Below are 12,028 nucleotides of genomic sequence, written 5' to 3'. Positions count from 1 at the left end.
AAAACAAAAAAACAAAACAAAACAAAAAAACTTTTTGGTCAAAACAATTCAGAGAAAGAGGAAAAAGTGGCATTCAGAGTGAAGTGAACGTGCATCCATGTTTAGGTTATCACATTCCCACCTGCCCAATACCCATAAAACAAGAATTTCATTCCATGACACAAAGGAGCTCTTACTACCTTGAATGGTAGTCCAGAAGTATTGGTACCAGGGGGACTGGAACTAACAAAAAAATTTTGGTTGTCCTTGAGTATTCAGTTGTGGGATAAATGTAACAAAGCCATCTGTCTGCTGCCCTACCACTCTGCTGCAGCTCTGCTGACCCTCAGCCCCTTACCCTTGCTCCTTCTTGCCATTGGGCCCATGTTCCCTCCACATGCATCCCTCTCCACTTGTTTCATTCCCTCATTTCCTTCTATTTGTGCCTCTCCAAGATATGGGAACTACCCTCCACCTCTCACTACTTCACATCCTTATGGTATGCTCTGAGCAGTGTGCCTTTGGAGCAGTTGTCTCTGTTGCAAACTTGAAGTTTTACATTTGTTCTGGTGGCTATTTGGGTAAAAACAGACTCCCCAACTAGACTGCAAACTCAGGGAGGGCAGAGCCCATGTCTGTCTTTCATTACACTGTATTGCCAGCACCTGGCAAAATGTCAGGCCCATAGCAGGTGCCCATAAAATGTTATTCTGAAAGAATAAGTCATCACTCAGTATCTGCTTCATATCTATCTTCTGTGAACCCACAGCACTCCTCCCTGGTTTTCCATATGTTGTTAAGCGTTTTCTTTTTTTGTTGTTGTCATTTTAGTGAGATGTTTTGGAGGGATGAGAAGGAAACTATGCTGTAGTCCCTGATTTTGAACCAAAAATGTTGACTTCTAGTAAGTCTGTGCATAGTTATGCAGTGTATTTCCACAGGCTGTTTTGTGACATAAGCTGTTCGTTAAAATGCCACCTATAATTTTTGTTTTCCCTCAGGCTTACATTCAGAAAGTGGAGGTAACTGATATGATTGAACTAGAACAGAGATTAGTGGATTCCAAAAACTGCCTTGCCTTCCTCATCGAGTATGTCAACTTTTCTCCAGCAGACATTAGGCTAAATAATAGTGTTTTCCAGTGGTATGGAAGGATGGGAGAAATTTTTGAAGAACACAGGAAAATCATTAAAGAGAAAATAGAACAATATCAAGAAGGTCTGAAGGTTAGCATCTTAGATATTTTATTTTCATTTTCTGGAAATGTTTTATTTTTATCTTTTTACATAACATTGTCAATTATTTTATTTCAGAGTGCATACTTTTAGCTTTCTCATTCTATAATGTTATAATCTCATAAATGTTAGTGGGAGACAGTAATATATTGGATCTTTTGTAATGCTTATTGGATGATTAAGGAGTCAGTAGTATATTGATCAATATGCAGTCATTTCTCGGTTTTTCAAGGTAACATAAAAAATGGAATATATTGTACATAGGTGATAGTTAATAAAAATAGTATTTATCTTATATAGTTTATAGTACTATTTTCAGTTTTTAAAAATTGTTTGAATATCAAAGCTCCCTTAATGAAATGTGCTTTCATACCTCATAATTGCTCACTCTCCTAAGCATTGTGCCCAGAATTGTCACTCTAACATTCAATAACTCCAGCTTTTTTGGGGGGTGGAGGGTGGGAGGTGGTCTTCCATATAAGATGGGTTGTGATTTGCCCATTTCCCTGTCCAGCTTCCTTGCCTACTTCTCCCCACTCCTTGCTCGTGACTTTTCAGTAACCCTGTCAACTTCTAGGTGTCTGCTGTCCTATGCTTTTTGTCTCCTCCACATTCTCCCCATCACTCCAAGGACACCCCTGCCCTACACGTGCCTGTTGGCGTAGCACACTCTATTCATTTTTCTGAGAAGCCTTCTCAGCAGACCTCAGTGCTGCTTCTCCTCTCCTGTGCTCTCACTTTGACCACATCTCCACTGGATAATTATCTGATCATTATGTTAGTATTTGTAAGTCTCCCTCCTGATGGGACCATCAGCTCCTTGAGAGCAGGGCTGTTTCGTTGTTACCTTTCTCCATTTATATCCACTGCTCAGCACAGTGACTGACACACAGAAATGCTGTGAGCATTCCATAGCTACTGTTCTAGTAAATGACTTAATATTTACAGTCTCACTTTACAGATGAAAGAGTAAGTTTCCCAAAGATCAAGAGACTTGTTCTAGGCCAGCCAGTACAGATGTCCTTTAATAGCAAGCCATGCTGTCTTTCTATTATATGTATAGCAAATGTAGTTAATTGGCAAAATATGTTGTTCGGAGAATAATTCATAGGCTTAAAAAAACTGTTCATTTTAAACTGTAGTTTATATTTTTGTTTTACATTAAGGCTATATCAAATTTTTTTAAAACCACAGAAAACATCATGAGTAGTAAATATTAGATGTTTAAGTTTCAATATAATAGACTCTTAGAAAATTGCTAAGTGGCCCAGAATGATTTATGCTGTGTTTTCAACCACAAGCTATACATACTGTTGATGAACTTTTCCTCTCAGTTTGCCTCCCCTACTGGGCCAAAGCAATAAGTTTGCCAGGAAACTAGAGAAAAGAGGACAGAAATCAGCCTAGATCATCTATAAAATAGAAAATCTATTTTTGAATAACCTAAATTTTTGAAATATTTTATTGAGCTATTTTTTAGAGCCATTTAATTTAGAATGCCTTACCAATACCAATTATGTAATAAGGCTTTTTAAATTAAAACATGCACACTTATCTAATATTAGAACACTATAGTTTTTAAGTGTTTAAATCTGGATTTATTTACCTTACATGTTTCTTGTGAAGAGAGCCCATGGGACAAGAAAAATAACCTTGGAATATCTTGCTTTAGTATTGCTAATTGAAATGATATCAGAGCACAATTAAGGAAATTCTGTTTTTCTCAGTTGTTTATAAAAATAGCATAGGTAAAAATTGAAATTTTCTTTCAGTCCCATTCTTGGTTATTAAGAGATTTTTCAAATGCTGATAAATTATTTGTTTGCATAAATTCTTCAGCATATTAAAGATCACCATTGTCTAACATTTTGTTTCATTTTATTAGCTAGAACTTCTTACATAGATAATACAGAGTTGACTTCTTCTAATCCGTGAGTTAGAGGAATTTAAATCCATTAATTTAAAATTTTAAAATTCTGCATATTTTAAATCCCAGTCATTTTCTGGATCATCCTTTTTTGTTTTACCAGTAACAAAATATAGTAATAATAATTCTAGTAACTCCTACAAAGTTTAAATTTTTTGACACCAAAGGGTTTTAACTTTTAAGAATATTAACAACAAATTGTTTTCATTAGTTACGGTGTGAACGGTTTGTGGAGGAACTGGAGAGTTATGCTAAACAATCAGAAGAATTTTATTCATTTGGAGATCTTCAGGATGTTCAGCGGTACCTAAAAAAGGCTCAAATACTGAATGGAAAGTTGGATTTAGCTGCAGATAAGGTATAATTCAAAATTCTTAAAAGATGAAAATTAGTTCAATTTTAAAAGCATTGAATTTGTTTTAGTTATTCACCTTTAAGAAATAGATTCAAATAAAACTGTTTAACCACATTTAATTAGAGGATAATAGAATGACACAAATAGATTTTATAGACATGCTTCAAGGCGTAGCAGTATTGCTGTTTTCTATTGGTAGCGATACATTTTTTTCTATGTTAAAGATAGAGTTATACCTCAATCTTCTTTTTAACCTTTGCATCATTTAATTATTTGCATCATAGTTCTACTATAGTTAGGTGTCCATAGTTTTGAGCAGAAGCAGGCAAATGATAGTACCTGGTTACTGTTTAGTTCTTCCATCTCCATAGAGGATAGCTTAGATTCAGTGATCATGTTTTAAGATTAGATCCATTATTTTCTCTCACCAAGCAATTTTGTTCCCAATACTACTATTTCGGAAATCAGCTTTTTCATTAGAGGAAGCTGGAGGAAAAAGAACCATACCCTTTGCCATATAAGATATTTACAGAGTTTAATTGTATTTTATATGAAAAGGAGAATGAAAACATACTATTAACTATGATGCTCTATCATTTTTCTTACATTGAAAGATCTTAATATCAATTCAGATAATTAAGTGTTTTATAATAATCACAAATATGTCAACACATGTGGAGAAAATAAAAACTCTAGTCATTTTAAACCAAGGCCACTGAGTTGGAACAAGATGGCTGAATAGAAGCCTCCACTGATAGCTCCCCCCATCACCCACAGGAAACCAAGTTTTAGCAATTATCTGCACACAGAAAAGCACCTTCATAATAACCAAAAATCAGGTGAACAATCACATTACCTGGTTTTAACTTTATATCACTGAAAGAGGCATTGAAAACAGGAAAAACAGTCTTGAAACCCTGATGCTGCCCTTCCCCATTCCCCAATAGTACCCATGTGGTGCAGAGAGAAACTGTACACGTGGGGGAGGGACAGCGTAGTGACTGGGGGACTTTACATTGAACTCAGTGCTGCACTGTTGCAGCAGAAAGCCAAAACTGTTCTGACCTCAGCTGGCACCTACCCACACAGCATTTGGACCAGACATAGCCAGCAGGGAAGCACCAATCCCAGTGATCAGAACTTGAATTTCTCAGCAGGGCATGCCACTGTGGGCTAAAGTGCTCTGGAGTCCTAAGTGAATTTAAAAGACAGTCTAGGTTACAAGGACTGCAATTCTTAGGCAAGCCCTGATGCTGTCCTGGGCTTAGAGCTGGTGAACTGGGGCAACATGTGACCTAAGGAGACACCAGACAAGATGGCTGAGGAAGTGCTTATGCTGTGCCTCTCCCAACCCCAAGCAGTGTAACTCACACCAATGCAGGTGACTCCTTCCTTCTGTTTGAGGAGAGTAGAGAGAAGAGAAAAGACAGCTTTGTCTTGCATCTTGGATACTAGCTCAGCCACAGCAGGGCAGGGCAACATGCAGGGTTGTGAGGCCCCCATTTCAGACCTTAGCTCCCAGATGACATATGTAGACATACCCTGGGCTGGAAGAGAACCCGCTGCCTTGAAGGGAAGGACACAATTCTGGCAAGATTCATCACCTGCTGACCAAAGAGCCCTTAGACCCTGAATAACCAATAGTGATATCCAGGTAGTATGCTATGGGCCTTAGGTGAGACTCTGATACATGCTGGCTTTGGGTACCATCTCAGCCACAGTGGGGTAGAGAACCAAGTGGGACCTTGGGGCCCCCAAGTCCAGGCCTAGGCCCTTAGACAGTATTTATGGACCTGCTATGGGCCAGAGGGGTGCCCACTGCCCTGAAGGGCGAGTCCCAGGCCTGGCAGTATTCACCACAAGCTGACTGAGGGGTGCTTGAGCCTTAAGTGAACATTGGTGGTGGCCTGGCAGAACTCTCCATGGGCCAGTGGTGGCAGCAGCAGGAGCGGCTCTTCCACTTGTGGAAAGAGGAGGGAAGGGTGGGAAGGATTTTGTCTTGTGGTTTGGGTTCAAGCTTAGCTGCAGTAGAATAGAACACCAAACCTGGAGAAAGATACCAATATTCAAGTCCAAGGTTTTAGAACACCAAGCAAATTTAACCCAAAGAAGACTACCTCAAGGCATTTAATAGTCAAACTTCCAAAGGGAAAAAATAAAGGAGCCTAAAAGCAGCAAGAGTAAAGAAACAAATAGCACACAATGGAGCTTCAACATCTCTGACTGCAGGTTTTTCAGTGGGAACCTTACAGGCCAGGATAGTGGCATGACATATTTAAAGTGCTGAAAGAAAACACTTAGAATGGTATATCTCATGAAAATATCCTTCAAACATGAACTAGCAAGAGAGATTTTCCCAGACAAACAAAAGCTGAGAGATTTCATCAACACCAGACCTATCCTACAGGAGATGCCAAACATAGTTTTCAAATCTGAAAGAACAGGACGAGCAATAAGAAATCATCTGAAGGCACAGAACTCACTGGTAGTAATAAGCACACAGAAAAATAGACTATTTTAATACTGTAATTGTGGTATGTAAACTACTCATGTCTTAAGTAGAAAAACTATGAGCCCATCAAAATAATTAATACAATTACTTTTCAAGATATAAACAGTACAAAAGATACAAAGAGAAACAAAAAAATTAAAAGGCAGGAGGATGAAGCCAAAGTGTAGATTTTTTAATTAGTTTTCTTTTTGCTTGTTTATGCAATCAGTGTTGTCTTCAGTTTAAAATCATGGGTTATAAGATATTATTTTCAAGCTTTATGGTAATCTAAAATAAAAACTATATACAACAGATACACAAAAAATGAAAAGCAAGAAATTAAAACATACCACCAGAGAAAATCACCTTCACTAAAAGGAAGACAGGAAGGAAGGAAAGGAAGAGAAGACCACAAAACAACCAGAAAACATAAAACAAAATGGCAGAAGTAACTCCTTACTTATCAATAATAATATTGAATGTAAAGGGACTAACTTCTCTAATCAAAAGACATAGCGTGGATGAATGGAACTTTTATTTTTTTTTTTAAGGAAAAGCAAGACCCAATGGTCTGTTGCCTTCGAGAAACACACTTTACCTATAAAGTCACACATAGACTGAAAATAAAAGGATAAAAAATATATATATTCCATGCCAATGGAAACAAAAAATTACCAGGAGTAGCTATGCTTACATCAGGCAAAATAGACTTCAAGACAAAAACTGTGAGAAGACACAAAGAAAGTCATTATATCATGATACAAGGGCCAATTCAGCAAGAGGATATGACAATTATAATTTATATGCAAGAAGCACTGGAGTGCCCAGATATATAAAGCAAAAAAATATTACAGCTAAAGAGAGAAATAGATGTCAATACAATAATAGCTGCAGACTTAACCACCTCACTTTTGGCACTGGACAGATGTCCCAGACAGAAAACCAACAAAGAAACATCAAATTTAATCTATACTGTAGACCAAATGAACATAATAAATATTTACAGAACATTTCATCCAACAGCTGCAGAATGCGAATTCTTCTCAGCATAAGGATAATCCTCAAGGATAGACCATATGTTAGGTCACAAAACAAAGTTTAAAACATTTTTTAAAAAGGAAATAATATCAAGTATCTTCCCTGACCAGAGTGGAATAAAACTAGAAATTAATAACAAGAATTTTGGAAACTATACAAACACATAGGAATAAAGCAATGTGCTCCTGAATGACCAGGGGGTCAATGAAAAAATTAAGAGGAAATTGAAACTTTCTTGAAACAAATGATAATGGAAACATAGTATACCAAAACATATGGGATCTAGTGAAAACAGTGCTAAGGGGAAATTTATAGATATAATTGCCTACACCAAAAAAAACTAATTATGCACCTTAAGGAACTAGAACAGCAAGAGTAAACCAAACCCAAAATCAGTAGAGAAAAGAAATAATAAACATCAGAGCAGAAACAAAAAAATTGCAATGAAGAAAACAATAAAGATTAATAATATGAAAAGTTGGTTTTTGAAAAAATAAAATTGATAAACCTTTAGCTAGACTACCTAAGATGTAAAGAGAGAAGACCCAAATAAGTAAAATCAGAAATGAAAGAGGAGACATTACAAATAATTCTGTAGAAATTCTAAGGATCAATAGTGGCTACTATAAGCAACTGTATGCCAATAAATAGGAGAATCTAGAGGAAATGCTTACATTCCTAGATACACACAAAGTGCCAAGATTGAACCATGAAACAATCCAAAACCTGAACAGACCAACAAGTAACAAGATAGAATGCATAATAAAAAGTCTCCCAGTAAAGAAAAGCCCAGGACCCAATGGCTTCACTGCTAAATTCTAGCCAACATTTACAAAAGAACTAATGCCAATCCTACTCAAACTATTCTGAAAAATATAGGAAGAAAGAATACTTCCAAACCTATTCTATGAGGTCAGTATCACCTTGATACCAAAACTAGACAAAGACACGTCAAAAAAAGAAAACTTTAGGCCAATATCCCTGATGAACATTGAGGCAAAAATCCTCAACAAAATGCTAGCAAACTGAATTCAACAATACATTAAAAACATCATTCATCATGATCAAGTGGAATTTATCCCTGGGATGTAAGGATGGTTCAACATAAACATATCAGTCAGTTTGATGCATCATATAAAGAGAATGAAGGACAAAAATAATATGATCTTTTCAGTTGATGCTGAAAAAGCATTTAATAAAATTCAACATCACTTCCTGATGAAAACCCTCAAAAAACTGGCTATTGAAGGAACATACCTCACCATAATAAAAGCCATAAAAGGCAGACCCACAGCTAGTATCATACTGAATAGGGAAAAACTGAAAGCCTTTCATCTAAAATCTGGAACATATCAAGGATGCCCACTTTCACCACTGTTAGTCAACATAGTGCTGGAAGTTCTAGCTACAGCAGTCTGATGAGAGAAAGAAATAAAGGGCATCCAAATTGGAAAGGAAGAAGTCATATTTTCCTTGATGATTTTTTCTTTTTTTTTGAGACAGAGTCTCACTCTGTTGACCAGGCTGGAGTGCAGTGGCGCGATCTTGGCTCACTGCAACCTCCGCCACCTGGGTTCAAGCGATTCATCTGCCTCAGCCTCGCGAGTAGCTAGGACTACAAATGCACGCCACCATGCCCGGCTAATTTTTTTTTTCTTTTTTTTGTATTTTTAGTAGAGATGGGGTGTCACCATGTTAGCCAGGCTGGTCTTGAACTCTTGACCTCGTGATCTGCCCGCCTCAGGCTCCCAAAGTGCTGGGATTACATGCGTGAGCCACCACGCCTGGCCAATATGATCTCATAGCTGGGAAAACATAAAGACTCCTCCAAAAAAAAGAAAAAAAAAAAACTATTAGAGCTGATAAACAAGTTACAGGATACAAAATTAACATACAAAAATCAGTGGCATTTATATATGCCAAAGGTGGACAATCTGAAAAAGAAATCAAGAAAGTAGTCCCATTTACAATAGTCTCAAATAAAATTAAATACCTAAGAATTAATTTAGCCAAAGAAGCCACAGGTCTCTGCAATGAAAAGTATAAAATATTGATGAAAGAAATTGAAGGGGACACAGAAAAAGGAATATTCCATGTTCATGGATTTGAAGAATCAATATTGTTAAAATGTTCATACTACCCAAAGCAATTTACATATTCAATGCAATCACTAACAAAATGCCAATGAGATTACTCACAGAAATAGAAAAAACAATCCTAAATTTTTGTCTCCTGCCCATCCCCACAGTTCTACAATTTTTGTGGAGCCACAAAAGAAACTCGGAATAGCCAAAGCTATTTTGAGCAAAAAGAACAAAACTGATGGAATCACATTACCTGGTTTCAAATTAGATTTCAGACCTTTAGTAACCAAAACAGTATGGTACTGGCGGAAAAACAGACACATAGACCAATGGAACAGAATGGAGAGCCCAGAAACAAATTCATAAATCTACAGTAAACTCATTTTAGAGAAAAATGCCAAGAACATACATTGGGAAAAAGACAATCTCTTCAACAAATGGTGCTGGGACAACTGGATATTCATATACAGAAGAATGAAACTAGACCCCTATCTCTCACCATATACAAAAATCAAATCAAAATGGATTAAAGACTTAAATCTAAGACTTCAAACTATGAAGCTGCTACAAGGAAACATTGGAGAAAACTCTCCAGGAATTTGGACTGGGCAAAAATTTGTTGAGTAATACCCCTCAAGCATAGGCAAACAAAGCAAAAGTGGACAAATGGGATCACATCCAGTTAAAAAGCTTTCGCACAACAAAGGAAACAATCAACAACATGAAAAGACAACCCAGAGCATGGGAGAAAATATCTGCAAACTACCCTCCGGTGAAGGATTAATAACCGGAATACATAAAGAGATCATACAACTCTGTTAGAAAATCTCTAATAACCTGAATTTAAAATAGGCAAAAGATGTGAAGAGATGTTTGACAAAAGAAGACATATGAATGGCAAATAGGCATTTGAAAAGGTGCTCACCATCACTGATCGTCAGAGACATGCAAATCAAAACTACAATGAGATATCATCTCACTTCAGTTAAAATGGCTTTTATTCAAAAGACAGGCAACAATGGCTGTCAAAGATGTAGAGAAAAGGAAACTGTCATACACTGTTGGTGGGAAAGTAAGTTAGTACAACCACTATGGAGAACAGTTTGCAGCTTCCTTAAAAAACTAAAACTAGAGTTACCATATCATCCAGCAATCCCGCTGCTGGTATATACCCCAAAGAAAGGAAATCAAGATATCAAAGAGATATCTGCACTCCCACGTTTGTTGCAGCACTGTTCACAATAGCCATGATTTGGAAGCCTAAGTGTCCAGCAAGAGATGAGTGGATAAAGAAAATGTGGTATCTGGGGGTGATGCCAAGGTGGCCGAATAGGAACAGCTCCAGCCTCCAGCTCCCAGCATGAGTGACACAGAAGACAGGTGATTTCTGCATTTCCAACTGAACCTCCGCTGCTGATACCCAGGCAAACAGAGCTGGGAGTGGACCTCAAGCAAACTCCAACAGACCTGCAGCTGAGGGTCCTAACTGTTAGAAGGAAAACTAACAAACGGAAAGGACATCCACACCAAAACCCCATCTGTACATCACCATCATCAAAGACCAAAGGTAGATAAAACCACAAAGATGGGGGAAAAGAAGTGCAGAAAAGCTGAAAATTCTAAATATCAGAGCGCCTCTCCCCCTCCAAAGGAACGCAGCTCCTCGCCAGCAACAGAACAAAGCTGGATGGAGAATGACTTTGATGAGTTGAGAGAACAAGGCTTCAGAGGATCAAACTTCTCTGAGCTAAAAGAGGAAGTACAAACCCAGCACAAAGAAACTAAAAACCTTGAAAAAAGATTAGACGCATGGCTAACTAGAATAACCAGTGTAGAGAAGTCCTTAAATGACCTGATGGAGCTGAAAACCATGGCATGAGAACTACGTGATGAATGCACAAGCTTCAGTAGCCGATTCTATCAACTGGAACAAAGGGTATCAGTGATTGAAGATCAAATGAATGAAATGAAGTGAAAAGAGAAGTTTAGAGAAAAAAGAGCAAAAAGAAATGAACAGAGCCTCCAAGAAATATGGGACTATGTGAAAAGACTAAATCTGGGTCTGATTGGTGTATCTGAAAGTGATGGGGAGAATGGAACGAAGTTGGAAAACACTCTGGAGGATATTATCCAGGAGAACATCCCCAACCTAGCAAGGCAGGCCAACATTCAAATTCAGGAAATACAAAGATACTCCTCAAGAAGAGCAACTCCAAGACACATAATTGTCAGATTCACCGAAGTTGAAATGAAGGAAAAAATGTCAAGGGCAGCCAGAGAGAAAGGTTGGGTTACCCACAAAGGGAAGCCCATCAGACTAACAGCAGATCTCTCAGCAGAAACTCTACAAGCCTGAAGAGAGTGGGGGCCAATATTCAACTTTCTTAAAGAAAATAATTTTCAATCCAGAATTTCATATCCAGACAAACTAAGTTTCATAATTGAAAGAGAAATAAAATCCTTTACAGACAAGCAAATGCTGAGAGATTTTGTCACCAACAGGCCTGCCCTACAAGAGCTCCTGAGGGAAGCACTAAACAGGGAAAGGAATAACTGGTACCAGCCACTGCAAAAACATGCCAAAATGTAAAGACCATTGATGCTAGGAAGAAACTGCATCAACTAATGAGCAGAATAACCAGCTAACATCATAATGACAGGATCAAGTTCACACATAACAATATTAACCTTAAATGTCAATGGGCTAAATGGTCCAATTAAAAGGCACAGACTGGCAAATTGGATAAAGAGTCAGACCCATCAGTGTGCTGTATTCAGGAGACCCATCTCACATGCAGAGACACACATAGGCTCAAAATAAAGGGATGGAGGAAGATCGACCAAACAAATGGAGAACAAAAAAAAGCAGGGGTTGCAATCCTGGTCTCTGATAAAACAGATTTTAAACCATCAAAGATC

Source organism: Rhinopithecus bieti, unplaced genomic scaffold (assembly GCF_001698545.2).
Source record: "Rhinopithecus bieti isolate Rb0 unplaced genomic scaffold, ASM169854v2 scaffold_2572, whole genome shotgun sequence".
Lineage (NCBI taxonomy): Eukaryota > Metazoa > Chordata > Mammalia > Primates > Cercopithecidae > Rhinopithecus > Rhinopithecus bieti.
The sequence above is the reverse complement of the archived record's forward strand: the minus strand, read 5'-3'. Positions refer to the sequence as shown.